Genomic DNA, 14,820 nt, shown 5'->3' with positions numbered 1-14,820 from the left:
ATGTTTGCACAATTCCGTGAATATACTAAAAACCATTGAATTGTACGCTTTAAGTGGGTTAATTGCATGTTATGTGATTTACACCTCGATAAAGCTGTTATAAAACAACAAATGTTAAACATATGACATTTTAATGTAAATTAGTGGATACATTTTAATGAAATATTATTTGATGTTTCTCAGAAAATATGATCTTAGAAGTCAAAATGCATTGTCACTAGTGCTATTGTTGAGTCAAAGCATGTTTTTGAGCAGAATCTTCCAACTAAGAAGCTCTTTCAGATACTACACTAGTCAGAAGAATAATGAGGATTGTATGCTACTTCCCAATATTTCCTTAACTTCTTTAACTTTGAATAATCCCATTTCTTCTTGATAACCTTGTAGTAATATTTGTAAAACATCTTTTGATTTTTGACTAGGATTAGATTTTTTAAAAAAATTTGTAGAGAGCCATATTCAAGGACTAGGATTTACTATGTGCTATGTTTTTTTTTTTGTTTGTTTGTTTTATTTACTTTTTCCCCCAAAGCCCCAATAGATAGCCATATGTCATAGCTGCACATCCTTCTAGTTGCTGTACGTGGGACGCGGCCTCAGCATGGCCGGACAAGCGGTGCGTCGGTGCGCGCCTGGGATCCGCACCCCGGGCCGCCAGCAGCAGAGCGCGCGCACTTAACCGCTAAGCCACGGGGCCGGCCCCTATGTGCTATGTTTTTGTTTCAAAGAAATTATTTCTAGTTTTTTTAAATCATCATCATTAGTATTATCATGTGTAGCTGGAAATTCCAAAGAAGAGTCACCTATATCAGTTTTGGCACTATGATGTTCTATTCTCCTGAACAAGAAATTCTTTTTTTTTTTTTTACAGTTAAGTTTCAGTTTCTTGTATTCTTTTTTATTTTGTTTTAATTAATGAATTAATTTATTTTTTGTGAGGAATATCAGCCCTGAGCTAACATCCATGCCAATCCTCCTCTTTTTGCTGAGGAAGACCAGCTCTGAGCTAACATCTATTGCCAATCCTCCTCCCTTTTTTTCCCCAAAGCCCCAGTAGACAGTTGTATGTCATAGTTGCACATCCTTCTAGTTGCTGTATGTGGGATGCTGCCTCAGCATGGTTGGAGAAGCGATGCGTCGGTGCGCGCCCGGGATCCGAACCCCGGGCTGCCACTAGCGGAGCGTGCGCACTTAACCACTAAGCCACAGGGCCGGGCCCAAGAAATTCTTTATTTTGGACTAACAATTATTCTTGCAACAGAAGCTTATGAATAACACTATCTGGTTTCTTTTTCCTATGTGCACAAGTGAGGACCTGCCGAGACTTAGAGACCATATATTATATGTCTTTTTTTTTCACAAATTGAGTAATTGAGCCATATTTATTTCAAAATGTAAATAATTTGATTTTTCATTTTTTAAAATACCAGCATAACAGAATTATATCAACAACAATGCTAGGATTTTGGTGTTTAAACAGAGCAGAGTATACCAGAATACTAAAAACTGCTGTTAAAATCACTAAACATGATTGAGGTATGAAAAAGTACCTTTAAAATAATAAAGCACTGCTTAAATGTAAGATCACATCATTATTGACAGTAGGACACTATTTTTAAAGCAAGTTAACACCAGATGGATCTGACCTACGAATTAGAAAAGTCTTGAATTTATAGGCCATCCTTTTAACTTTATCAAAGCAATTTCGTATTTACTGTCTCAGTTACAGGGAAAGTATTACTATCTGTAGACCTACCCAACAGTGAGTCTGTCATCACTGGAATTATTCAAACAGAGGCTAGGTGACCGTTTGTCGGGGATACTAGAGAGAGGATTCCTGCCGTGGGTGGAAGTTGGATTCACAGAGTGCCGATAACCCTTCTGATGCTAAGATACTGTGATTCCCTGCTCATTTGTCAGATAAGGAAATGAAGACAAAAATATCTTCCTAAAATATATGTTGATTGAATCATATAGGCTGTGTCCACGTAGGCTGTAGCTATGGACTTTCAAAAGCATTGTTGCTTTACTGGTAGCCAAAACTAATGAAATCAGCTGTCATATTATTAATGGCCAGCTGTTAAATGTAAACTAAAATTAGATACCATTTTCATGTATAAAATGGTTTTCAAAATGATAATTTTCAATGCTAATGTATCTGAAGTTTAAAAGTTCTAATATACTGCTGGTGAAAGTATAATTAATGTAATTCTTTTGGAAAGCAATTCAGTTATATTCTTGAGTAGCCTTAATGTTCATACATTGACTTGATAATTGTACTTCTAGTAATCTATTCTAATGAAAAATCTTGCATATAGAAAACACAGCACAATCATTTTATCAGCATTATTTATAATATCAAAAAGTGGAGATTTCCTCAGTGGATTATGATACTTTCACATGGTTGAATACTATGCAGCAATTAGTACTTGCTATCTTATATTAAAATTCTTTCTTCTCTTGTATTTCCTACATTCTGAAGCACTTCGGTGTTTTTTGTCTCCAGCACTTTCATATAATGAACAATCTTATTCATCATTTGTCACCAGTTAGTACCTAGGATATGACATGCACTTAATACATTTTAACTTAAATGGATAGCTCCAAAACAGAGTTTATAATATCACGGGAGGACTTAATATCAGAATGTTAACACATTGGTACAAAGTCTTACATACAATATGATTTTAACTATTTAAAAATATCTATAGGAGAGGCTACAAAAGGGGACTCTAGTCTACTGATAATGCCAAAAGATGTGTTTCTGTTATACAAATTTACTGTCCAGCTCTACAGAGGAAGGTGAGGTAGGCTCCAAACAATGATCTACAGATAGGTGGAGAGGAGGGGGAGACTTACGGAGTGGGAGAAGGGAATATGTTTAACAGGCTGTATAACTTAGGGAAGCGTACTTAACTTTCCTGTCTTAAGTTTTTACCCTGTAGAATGAAGATAGAACTAATTGATTTCAACGATACTTTTACATGTGCTGACAGGGAAGGGGGCGTGGTCAAACACTTTTTTATTGAAACAATTCTGATATCTTAATGTAACAAAAATAAGAATAGAAATCACAAAGCGTCAGGTATCTAAAAAATGTATATTGACTTACCAGTGTATAAATAGCTAAGAAAGTCTTGAAAGCCGATGACAGCAGTAATTTGTCTAGATAAGGTTAAAGGAATTGGAGCAAACAATAAGTAAATAGTGGGCAGAGGTCAATGAAATAACCACACTAGGATTTAAGGAGCTTTCAAGGAGAATATTTTCCTTTACCTCCATTCTTTCCTTTTTCTTCTCAGTATACCACTTAGTTAAGGCCTTTATTATAGTCAGATAGCTAGACAAAAGAGAAAAAAGGTGATAAAAATGTCATACTGGTGTGTTGAGAGTCAGTTAATAATACTTACTGATGATGGATGTAGAGAATCCTTTCATCTCCCTAACTAGAAGTGACCTCTTTATTAACTGAACTCCTATGATTAACTTCCTTGCTTATGCCACTTCTGTGGTTCTAATCACCTTCTATCCTGAATGATAGGTTTATTTTGTTTTATGTTTTGCATGTCTTTCTCTGTTACAAGAGAGTTAGCTTCTGGAAGGATAGGGCCATATCTGATTCATCTTTGTATTTCCATCAGGACTCAGTTCAGGGACATACATATTTTGGATGCTCAGTAAATATTTGTAATGAAAAGGTGGACCTAAACACAGGTAAGGGTTTTTTAAGGATACTTAAGGACCTATGGAATTAAAGAGACTTGTGTAAGAAATAATGGAGTAGCAAAGTGTGAACTAACAGCCCAAGGATCAGAGCCTTAAGAATAGGAACACTAGCTTGGGAGTAACTCTTATAATGCTAACCTGCCAAGAACTAAAGTGAAATGAGCAATATGGGGACATTGTACTAAAATAATTTTTCTCATTAAATATAGCCCTAGTTTGTATGATGTGATAGAGTACTAAAGAAGTGAAGGGGAAAACCATGAATGCAGGGTACTGATTTTAGAAGAGAAATCTTACCTCTTCTCTTGAGATGTGGCAACAAAACATTAACCATTATGAGAATCTTCCATTTGGTATCTACACTGGGCCTATTTTGAGACTCTTAAGCATATAAAATGGCACATAGTAAGCTGTATAAATGTTTGATATTATCATCCTCTCATTAACCCCATTGTGAGAGTTTAGATAGCTGAGAAGTTAGAGGGAACAGTAGTCCACAGAAGGCTGCCCTCATTTCTGACCCCAAGTGTAAGTTTAGGGGGTTGCTATGCCACCTTCAGTTTCAATAATTTGCTAGAAGTGCTCATAGAACTCAGTGAAAGCTGTTATACTCATAATTATAGTTTATTATAGAGAAAGCATAGAGATAAAAATCAGTCAAGGAAAGACACATAGGGCAGAGTCCAGGAGGGGTCCAAACATGGGTCTTCCAGCTGTCCTCGCCACATGGAGTGGAGTCTTAGACAGTGACAACACTTCCCAGCCATGATGTGTGACAACATACATGGAGTATCGTCAACCAGAGAAGATCACTCGATCCTAGGTGTCCAGAGTTTTTATAGGGGTTCAATCACGTATTCCCAGCATGGCAGATCTTTAGTTTCCAGCCTTCCAGAAGTAGAGCTGATACCACATGGTGGCCCAAAACCCCCATCATAAATCACATTGTTAGGCTGTCTGGTAGTCAAAACCTCTAGGCAAACACTCCTATCAAGCAAAATAGTCTACGGGCCTGGAAATCACTTCCCAGTAGCTGAGAGCTAAGGCCAGACCTCTCTTTGGGTGAAGAAGTTGAATTCTTCACTACACACCCATCCATACAATAGGGATGGTAATATCAATCTTACAGATTTTATAAGGATATAATAAGTTAATGTATGTGAAGGTGTTTGTAAACTCTTAAGTCTAATCCAGTGTGAGGTACTACTGCTGTCATTTTTTTGATCAACTTTGACCCCACTATTCTAATAAACCACAATAACTTGCCTTGGAAATCCATCTGTTTAAATTTATATTTACTCACATATTTGTCATTTCTGGCATTCTTTAGTCCTTTGTGTAGATCCAAGTTTCCATCTGGTATTATTTTCCTCCCACTTGGAGAACTTCCTTTAACACTGCTTGAAGTGCAAGTCTGCTGGCAATGAATTCTGTCTACTTTTGTTTGTCTGAAAAAGTCATTTCACCTTCATTTTTGAAAGATACTTTCACTGGTGTGTAGAGTAATGGTCAACTCTACAAAGGAAGAGGAGTACCCACAAGTGATGATTCCAGGGGTTGGAGGAGAGGGAGGGGAGGAATCTTTCTGGAATAGAAGGGAACATGCTAGATTGATAGTTTTAGGCTTTCAGCACATTAAAGATTCCATTCCATTGTCTTATGACATCCACAGTTTCTGATGAGAAGTGTGCGATTTTCTTCGTTCCTTTGTACATAATGTGGCTTTTATAACTGGCTCTTTTGAAGATTTTCTATCATTTTTAGGAATTTCTCCTAGTGAGCCTTCATGTGGTTTTGTGTTTATCCTGCACAGAGTTCATTGAGCTTTTTTGATCTGTGAGTTTTGAGTTTCATCAAATTTGGAAAATTTTTAGTCATTTTTTTCAAGTTATTTTTCTGCCTCCCCCTCCTCCCAGGACTTTAATTACTACCTGTAGTAGACCACTAGATATTGTTCTATTTGGTTCTGTATTTTTTATATCTTCTATTTCTCTCACTGTATTTATGTTTTCCTTTAATAATTGAATATAGTTACAACAGCTATTTTAACATGCTTATTTGCTAATTCCTTTATCTTTATCTCTCTCATTTCTAGGTCTGCTTCTAGAGACTGATTCTCCTGGTTTTGGGTCTTATTTTCTGCTTCTTGTCATATCTACTAATTTTTTATTGGTTGTTGGACATTGGTCATTTCACATTGTTGGTTATAGATTTTGTTGGGCTTTGTTCTTCTAGGCAGTAAGTTACTTGCAGTTCAATTTAATCTTTTCAGGCATTTGTTAAGGCGGGCATAGAGTAATCTTTAACCTAGAGATAGTTTAGCCCCATTCCTAAGGCATAGCTATTGTGGTCTCTACTAAATGTCGTGAGTGATCAATAAGGACACTCAACTCTGGTTGGAGCTCAGACTTCTCTTAGCCCTTTGTGAGCACTCTGCCCAAACTTGTAGAGTTTTACTCTAAGCTTATGTGTCTTAGTGTCCAGCAAAAACTTCAGAGGTCCCTATGTAGATTTCTGGAATTCTGTTTTTGTATAACTCTTTTCTCTCCAGTGCTCTGCTCTGCAACTTCAGCTACTTTAGCCTCCATGAACTCCAGTCTGTCTCCTCAACTATGTGAAACTACCACAGGATCACTGTCCTGCTCTGAGGTCTGGAATGCAAGGCAGAAATCTAGAGTGATAGTAGGGCTCACTTTATTTCTCTCAGGGATCACAATCTTATGGTGCATGTTTCTTAATATCTGTAAACAATTATTTCACATATTTCTGTCCAGTTTTCTGTTTGTTCACAGCAAGAGGCTAAATCTTGCCCCTGATAATCCACGAAGGCCAGAAGTAGAGGATCCATCCATTTAAACCTAAAGCATCAAAACAGCAAAGAAAATGTTTTTAATCCAATATAAAAATTCATTTTACTTTGAGTCTATAACATTTTCTTATGTTATCACCTAAATATATTTTTCTCACCTTAATCACTGAAATTTGCACTGGATAAAATGATTGGACAGGGCTTTGTCTTGTCTTCTCTGGTGGGGTGGTAATGTATTCTGGGAAGAAAGGAGCAAAAGGATATTTGATGATCAAATTGATGGACTGTGGCAAAGACTGCTATGTGCAGTTTCCTTTTTCTACGGGACGCAGAACTAGGCTACATTTTCCATGTGTGGAACACTTTGTTTACCAGTGCATGGTACACGCACTACTTTTTTTAGTGATATATGTGTGAAATGCTCTGTTAGTAGTATATGGCGTGTACGCTACTGTGTTTAGAGATATAGGTGTGAAACACTGTGTGCAGCTAGGTGTGGCCCTGCGACCAACTTCAGGCCAATATAATCTAGGCATACATGACATATGTCATTTCTGTGACTGGCCCATTAAAACCTCCTAGGTAATCCTTCTTGGTTGTGCTCTTTTTAAATCTTGTTTGACAGGTGGATATTGAGGGTCTAGAAGTAAACTCCAAGGCCCCAGGGGATGGAAGAAACTTAGGTACCTGAATCATTGCATATAGCAGATCCATTTTTCTCACCTTGCTAACTCTCATTTGATTGTGGGATGTGTGAAAAGTAAATCCTTGTGAGTGAGCGGGTGTGTGTGTGTGTTAAGTTACTGAGATCTGGGTTTTACTTGTTGAAGCAGTTAGCCTATGCTCACTAATATAGTATCAAACAATATTTTTAGTAAGGCTTACAGGTGTTTGGATTTTTTTTTTCAGTAGATAATTATATTTTTCTTTGAAGCTACATAGAGATAAATTCAGCTATTCATTGATAGTGATGGCCCCTGGCCTGTGGGCATCATTGGGTCAGCTTCTAGAATATCAATTGCTATTTTTAAATTGATTCTAACTCAGCATATTTTCCAGTCTGCTGAACATAACTAGAATTTTTTTTTTTTTTTTACTAAATAGAATTTCTTGCTTTCCCATCAATTGTCTTCCAAGGATACTGTTCTTTTAAGCCTTGGTACAAATGCTGTACAATCTGATAGCCGAATACAGGCTAGGCTCAAACAACTGTGGAATGTACCAATCAGTGTCTGAGTGGGGAAGGATACCCATAACCACTTCGCTCAGAAAAGGAAGAACGCACAGCATCACTGGTCCATAGCATTTATGTAATCCCATTAGGCAGACATGATGAAAGCCCTGTTCCCTGGGAATAGGGCAGGTTCCTTGATTAGGCTCTGATTCTGCTTTCGGGAAGGAATGTTCTTGTCCACTTTTCTCGGTGGGCTCTGGCTCTACTCTGTGGAAGTTTCTTCCTTTTCAATCTTCTTGCCCATATTTGAAATGGTGTTGGAGATTAGGCTCTGCTTTGGGAGTGCACAGTTTTTGGAGCTCATTTTCTGTTTGAGCAAACCTGGGTGCCCAGAGGTGGCTTTATAGTTCAAAGAGTCAAAAGCTTTTTAGTCCAAGTTTACGGTTTCTTAGATAATATAATTCCATCAAAATAGTAGTCAATTCCATATATAATTATGGTAATTTCAGAGCATGATTTGGTTCTTTGGTTTATATCTCTACCTAATGGCAGCTACCTTGCAGCTATTTGAAATAATAGGTTAGGGTGTGAAGTCAACACCTATAATCTGATCTTTGCCACAAGGCTGTCTTAGTGGCCTCTTGTTGCTCAAAACCCTTCTCAGTCTTACCTCTTACTTTTTGAGGTCTAGAAGTAGTTGGCCTTTCCAACCCTTTAATGCCCTTTGATGTCTCAAATTTCTAGATTCTCCCTTAGACTCTCTTCCCTTTTACCTCTCCTTGCAAACTGGCTAGTTGTATCCCAAACTCATCTTTTTCTTCTGCCTTGTCAAAGGCAGCCAGTAACATCCAGCACACATTAGTATCAGGTTCTTTTCAACATCTTTTCCTTGACCCAGATTTGGTAAGCACTTGGTCTGCATAGCAGACCTAGCAGACATAGCAGGGATCTCCCGACTTCCACCTCCGTATGTGTTTCCCTGCCTCCCACTGCAGACCTGCTAAGTTATTGCCATGCTATTTGTGTTAGTATTTTGTTAGTGAAGCACCTAAGTTCAAGTTATCAACTCAGAGGCTTAACATAAAGTTTTATTTCTCTTTCACAGCACAGTCCCTTCAGGATTCACCAGTAAAAAAAAAAAAAAGTATAAATAAATAGTCTTTATGTCTTGGGAGAGAGAAAGGGGGATGGGAGAGGCACATAACAGATTTCAAAATTATTGGTAGTGGCTATTAGGCTGGGTGGGAAGTACATATGCATTCATATACTTTATATTGTACATCTATAATATATGTATAGTATATGTATTCTTGGATATGTATGACATTTTTTATAATAAGAAAAAATTACTGCAGCTCACTTTTAACTCATGTTAGTATACATCTAAGTATTCACAAGGAAAATGTGAACAACACTTTTTCTTCTTCACCTCATCCCACACCTTCACATACCAGAAACTTCTCTCCTTTAAGATTGTCTTACTCATTTGTGATGTAGAAATTCCTCCTGACTTCAAGTCGGCAGTCATTGTGGCTAAAGGAAAATTAGTTACTCTGTAACTCGGTGATCTCCTCAGGTAGGAGAGCCGTAATCAATGACTCGAGGGGAGCAGCTTCTAATGGTTCTGCTGTGTTGTTACCCTGGGAGGATGTCCTCCAAATTAATCGAAGTAGCAGTGCCTAGCCTCACTCCGCACCTTGTGTGACAGCCCAGTCATCCATAGTTAGTTTGGTAAAGCTTTACCATAGTTGTCACTTTGGTAAAGCTCCACATTTCCTAGCTAAGACTTGTGGCTAAAGTGAGGGAAATCTTCCTCATTTTAATTCAGGAGAACTAAACCCTATTGTTGAAAGTGAATTGGTGTTTTGGATGATGAGAAAACTGTCACATCTTAGTGCAGTCGATTGCAAGGCATCATTAGAAGTTGGTACTATTTTTTGACCTGTATTACTGCCTACGGGCAATGGTCCCTAACTCATTGGGGAAAACATGTATTTATTGATCACCCTCTATATACTAGCTACTAGGATATAAAGTCTAGTAAAACAATCTCTGCCTTATCACGCTACTGAAATAGAGTCCTAATTGTTGAGCAGAGGCGTGAGATGGAATGAGGAATATTTTGAGGATTTTCCTGTTGTCTTCCCAGATGAACCACAAAAGGAAAGTGTGAGTCAGAGAGTAGTGTGGGAGAGACCCTAAGCCAGGACAACTAAGAATGCTCAGGGGTAAGTGTGCTAAATCCTACCCAACGCAGTTGTCAGAACTGAACTCACAGGTTAGGAGAACTGTGCCAGAGGTAGGAAAGAGGAATGTGAGCAGGAGGCATCCGATCCTCTTTGATGCAGGTATAATGGGACAGGAGAAGACTTTAGGTGGAGGTCAGAACCAAAGAAGACCAAGGGATACATGAATTAGCAGCCGGGGAGGATCAGAAGAAATATCCAGGGCAGTTCCCAAATCAGTGAACAATGCTATCCTTTAAAGGTAGCTCAGGACCTCTCAAGGCTTCAGGTAATTCATCTCATCAGCGCTACAGTTCCAAGGAAAGAGGTTACTCTATCTGCTTGTGGGCATCCCACACTGGGGCCTGCTGGGGAGACACTATCAGGAGTGTCCCAGGACACCATCAGGAAATAGAAACTAGTCAGCTTGATTAAAAGCTGAATGTAGAAAACCAGATTGGGGCAAGATAATACAATAATGTGGGCCCTAATGTCACACTGAGGAATGAGAACTTAATTTGATAAGCAGAGGAGCTCTGCACATTTTTGCATAGGGAAAGGACAGGATTAAAACTGATCTTCCCATCTTTCCTGTGCCACCACCAACACAATTTATTTTGGTTCCAGCCTTGAGATACCAAGCTTGTCATTTCGGTGCATGCAATATTTTATCCTTCCCTCCAAACTTTTTCTTTTTCTTTCACTACAGAATGAGTGGCAATATGAAATAGAGGACAGATTGTAGGCTTGGAGCCAGAAAGACCCAAATCCAAGTCCACATACACCAATCAACTACTAAAATAACTTTCATTCATTCATTCAAATATTTTAAGTGACTGCTATGAGCCAGACACTTTTCTAGGCCAAGGTGATAGTAGTGGGTAGTTCAAACAAATTCTGTGTTCTAGAGAGGAGAGAAAGACAAGTAAAAACAAATAAATATGTTATATAACATTAGAAAAATGATGTAAAGAAAAATAAAGTAAGAAGTTACTTTATTTGATGGGGAGTGTTGGAGATGACATCATAACAGAAATCTAAATGAAATGGAGAAATGTGGGGGAGGGGGGAATGGGGAAGAACATTCCAAGCAGAAGGAAGAACAAGGGCAAAGTGTAGCTTTGCACTTACTGGCATTCTAGGAAGAAGGCAGTGTGACTAGAGGTTGTGAAAGTTCGTAAGAATGGCAAGAGATAAGGTTGGAGAGTCAGATGGTATAAAGTCTTGTTGGACATGGAAAAGAATTTAGACTTTTTTCTGAGTGGATGGTTTTGAGAAAGGGAGTTAACATTCTGATTTGTATTTTAAAAGATCATTCTGGCTATTCTATGATGAATTGCCTGAAAGGAGGAGTGGGAAGATGGCAAAAGTGGAAGCAAAAATCACCTTCCTCAGATGGGCACAGATGTTACCCCACGGCCAATCTTCCTCAGCAAAAAAAAAGAGGAGGATTGGCAACAGATGTTAGCTCAGGGCTAATCTTACTCAAAAAAATAAAAATAAATAAATCACCTTCCTCAGTTAACATTATGAAAATATGTTGTTTATAATTCTATAATGGAACTTAATAGTTAGTCAAGTTGTGGTAGACTCTTGAATTTAATATTCCAAAGACAGTGCAAGCATGGTGTGTAAAGGTGTATGTATAGTCGTCCCCCCTTATCTATGGGGAACACGTTCCAAGACCCCCAGGAGATGCCTGAAACCACAGATAGTACTGAGCCCTCTATATACCATGTTTTTTCCTATACACACCTATGATAAAGTTTAATTTATAAATTAGGCACAGTAAGAGATTAACAACAACAACTAATAATAAAACAGAACAATTATAACTATACTGTAATAAAAGTTACCCTAGATCTTAGCAACCTCAGCATACAATTTTTTGTGTGTGTGTGAGGAAGATCAGCCCTGTGCTAACATCTGCCAATCCTCCACTTTTTGCTGAGGAAGACTGGCCCTGGGCTAACATCCATGCTCATCTTCCTGTACTTTACATGGGACGCCACCACAGCATGGCTTGACAAGCAGTGTGTCGGTGCGGCCCGGGATCCGAACCAGCGAACCCCGGGCCACCGCAGCGGAGCGTGAGCACTTAACCGCTTGTGCCACCACACTGGCCCCAGCATATGATTTTTTTTTCCTTGCCTTATTAAGTCGAGAACTTTTACCTTTTCACCTAAAGGAAGCACTTTATGGCTTCTCTTTGGCATGTCCGAATTGCCAGCATCACTACTGTTGCACTTGGGGGCCATTATTAAGTAAAAGAAGGGTGACTTGAACACAAGCACTGTGATACCACGACAGTCAACTTGATAACCAAGAGGGCTACTAAGTGACCAGTGGCAGGGTGCAGTATACAGCGTGGATACCCTGGACAAATGGATGATTCACATCCCGGGCTGGATGGAGCAGGACGGCACAAGATTTCATCACGCTACTCAGAACAGCATGCAATTTAAAACTTATAAATTATTTATTTCTGAAATTTTCCATTTAATATTTTCAGACCTTGGTGGACTACAGGTAACTGAACCTACAGAAAGCAAAACTATGGATAAGGGAGGACTACTGTATTTAAAAAGTGAGTTTAGTGCATTACTAAATGTAAAAAATTATTAAGTAAAAATGATTGAAATTAGTTAAGTCTCTTTCAGCTTCCATGGTTATAGTCCTTATGAGAGCATTCTCTGGGCCTCAGCACCTTTGAAAAGGAACGACAATTAGGTAATCTCTAGGGTCCCATCGAGTTGTAAATTTTTATGTCTTTGAGAACAAGCCAGGTAAGCAACAATTTTGGACATAGCTTATTTATAACAGTTCCTATAAAATAGCTGGATGGAAAATTTCCAAACGTTTTAAGCATCGGTTCTTGATAAGAGTTCATTTAAACAGACCATGTATACTGTATTACTTACAAACTTATTCAGGATATAGGCATATTGTGAAAAATACACAATTATAATTTAATTGGGAGGAATAATGTAAAGCATATACTATGAATGCTAATAATTTTAAATGACTGGAAAACTATTTTGTAAGAGATGGTTTGAGTTGTTAATTTTGAGTGCAAGTTTTTAAATATATTTCTCTATGTAGAATTATTCTTGTCATATTTTATAATTTATAGTATTCAGTTTTTCATCAACAGCATAAGTAGCATATTTTTACTCTTGCGAACTACAAAGAGCATCCATCTTCCCATTTGTAGCCAATAATATAGTGAGTATGATTCAAAAATGTTAAAGGTGACAAAGAAATTAAATTTTTACATTCTGTGTTATAATTCAGAAGGTTTGTAGTAGAATTTCTCAGCCTCAGCACAAATGACATTTTGGACCAGATAATTCTCTGTTGTAGGAGGCTGTTCTGTGCATTGTAGGATGTTTACCAACATCCCTGACCTCTACCCACTAGATGCCAGTTGTGACGACCAAAAAGTGTCTCCAGACATTGGCAAATGTCTCTTGGGGAGCAAAATTACCTCTAGTGAGAGTCCTTGTTTTATAGTAGATGCCTGTTCATTTATAAAGTATGCTTTCTTTTAGGAGATTGGAAACTATTAAATACTTAATTTTACTCCTATGAAGCTTGGAGTCTTATATTCTTGATACAGAAGAGGTTTATTTTCTTCTTCTTCTGTTTTTTTTTTTGCAGGGAAAGATTTGCTCCGAGCTAACATCTATTGCCAATCTTCCTCTTTTTTTCCTCCTCTCCAAAGCCCCAGCGCATGGTTGTATATCCTAGTTGTAAGTCCTTCTAGTTCTTTTATGTGAGTCGCACCCAAGGCATGGCTACTGACAGAGGGGTGGTGTGGCTCCATGACTGGGCAGTGAACCCAGGCCGCTGAAGTGGTGAGCATTGAACTTGAACCACTAGGCCATCAGGGCTGGCTCAAGATTTATTATTTATTATCTTTTTTGCTTCCTCCAACACCGGAATGATTATTTCCTCTCACATAAACTTAGGGGCACTGTCCACTCAAATTTAAAAGCAATGAGTATGTATCAGTTTCAACAACATCTTTGTCACTATTAGCATCAGTCTTGCTAATCTAGACCTCTGGAGCAATGCAAACCTGATTACCATATGGGGGGAAATCCACAAAGCTGCCTCAATTCACACCCCACCATGTGCCTGGGCATGACTTCACCTTTGTCCTATATTGGTGAGCAAACTAATGGCCTCACAGACATTTATCTAGATACTCAGTATTAATTGATTAATTCCAATTGATTAATTGGAAAAGCAATAAAGAGCTAAAATTCATATCTATTAAAACATGTACATTTACTTCCAAAAATAATGCAGAATGATCCCATCAGAAATTTATCTGCACCTTTTCTTCCCATCAAAATCACAGAGAACCACCATAGTATTTTTGCATGCTCTCATGATCTAAATCAGGCCCCCAGGACACATCACCACCTGCTCAGGAAACAGGAGGCTTGCCCAGAGGTCAGGGGTACTGGTGGTTCAAGGAGAGCATGCTTGTATTATATGTTCAAGTGAGATCAAGTGTCTAGGCAAATCCAAAGTGCCAAACACTGTCAGATACCTTCCTCTCCCTCCTGCTCCCTGCCCAACTTCTTGCAATGGAAAAATCAGGAACAGTAGTAAAGATGACAAGAGGAAGGACCCCCATAGGCCCTGGCATTCAATAGGTCTCAATAAAACGTCTAGAGAAGGCTGAACAAATCGGGTTACATAGCAGCAGCCATCAGAAGACTTTATTGCCTCACTTTCTCAGTTGAGAAAAGGGGGACAATATTTGTTGAATCAGAGGACAAAGTGAAATGCTTCTAAAATTTTTAATTTCTTGGTAGTTTGGAAAGAAAGCACCATAACGTCATTTGCCTTACCTAGCCTCTACATACATTTGT

The 14,820-nt window shown here is 38.3% G+C and overlaps 1 protein-coding gene across 1 annotated transcript in view; it reads left to right on the top strand.

The window, feature by feature from the left end:
• Positions 1 to 14,820, top strand: part of SOHLH2 (spermatogenesis and oogenesis specific basic helix-loop-helix 2) — a 75,776-nt gene that overhangs the window by 2,413 nt on the left and 58,543 nt on the right. The window lies entirely within an intron of this gene.

This window comes from Diceros bicornis, chromosome 9 (assembly GCF_020826845.1).
Source record: "Diceros bicornis minor isolate mBicDic1 chromosome 9, mDicBic1.mat.cur, whole genome shotgun sequence".
Taxonomy (NCBI): domain Eukaryota; kingdom Metazoa; phylum Chordata; class Mammalia; order Perissodactyla; family Rhinocerotidae; genus Diceros; species Diceros bicornis.
Note: the sequence above shows the minus strand (reverse complement) of the source record. Positions and strands in the feature narration are given on the sequence as shown.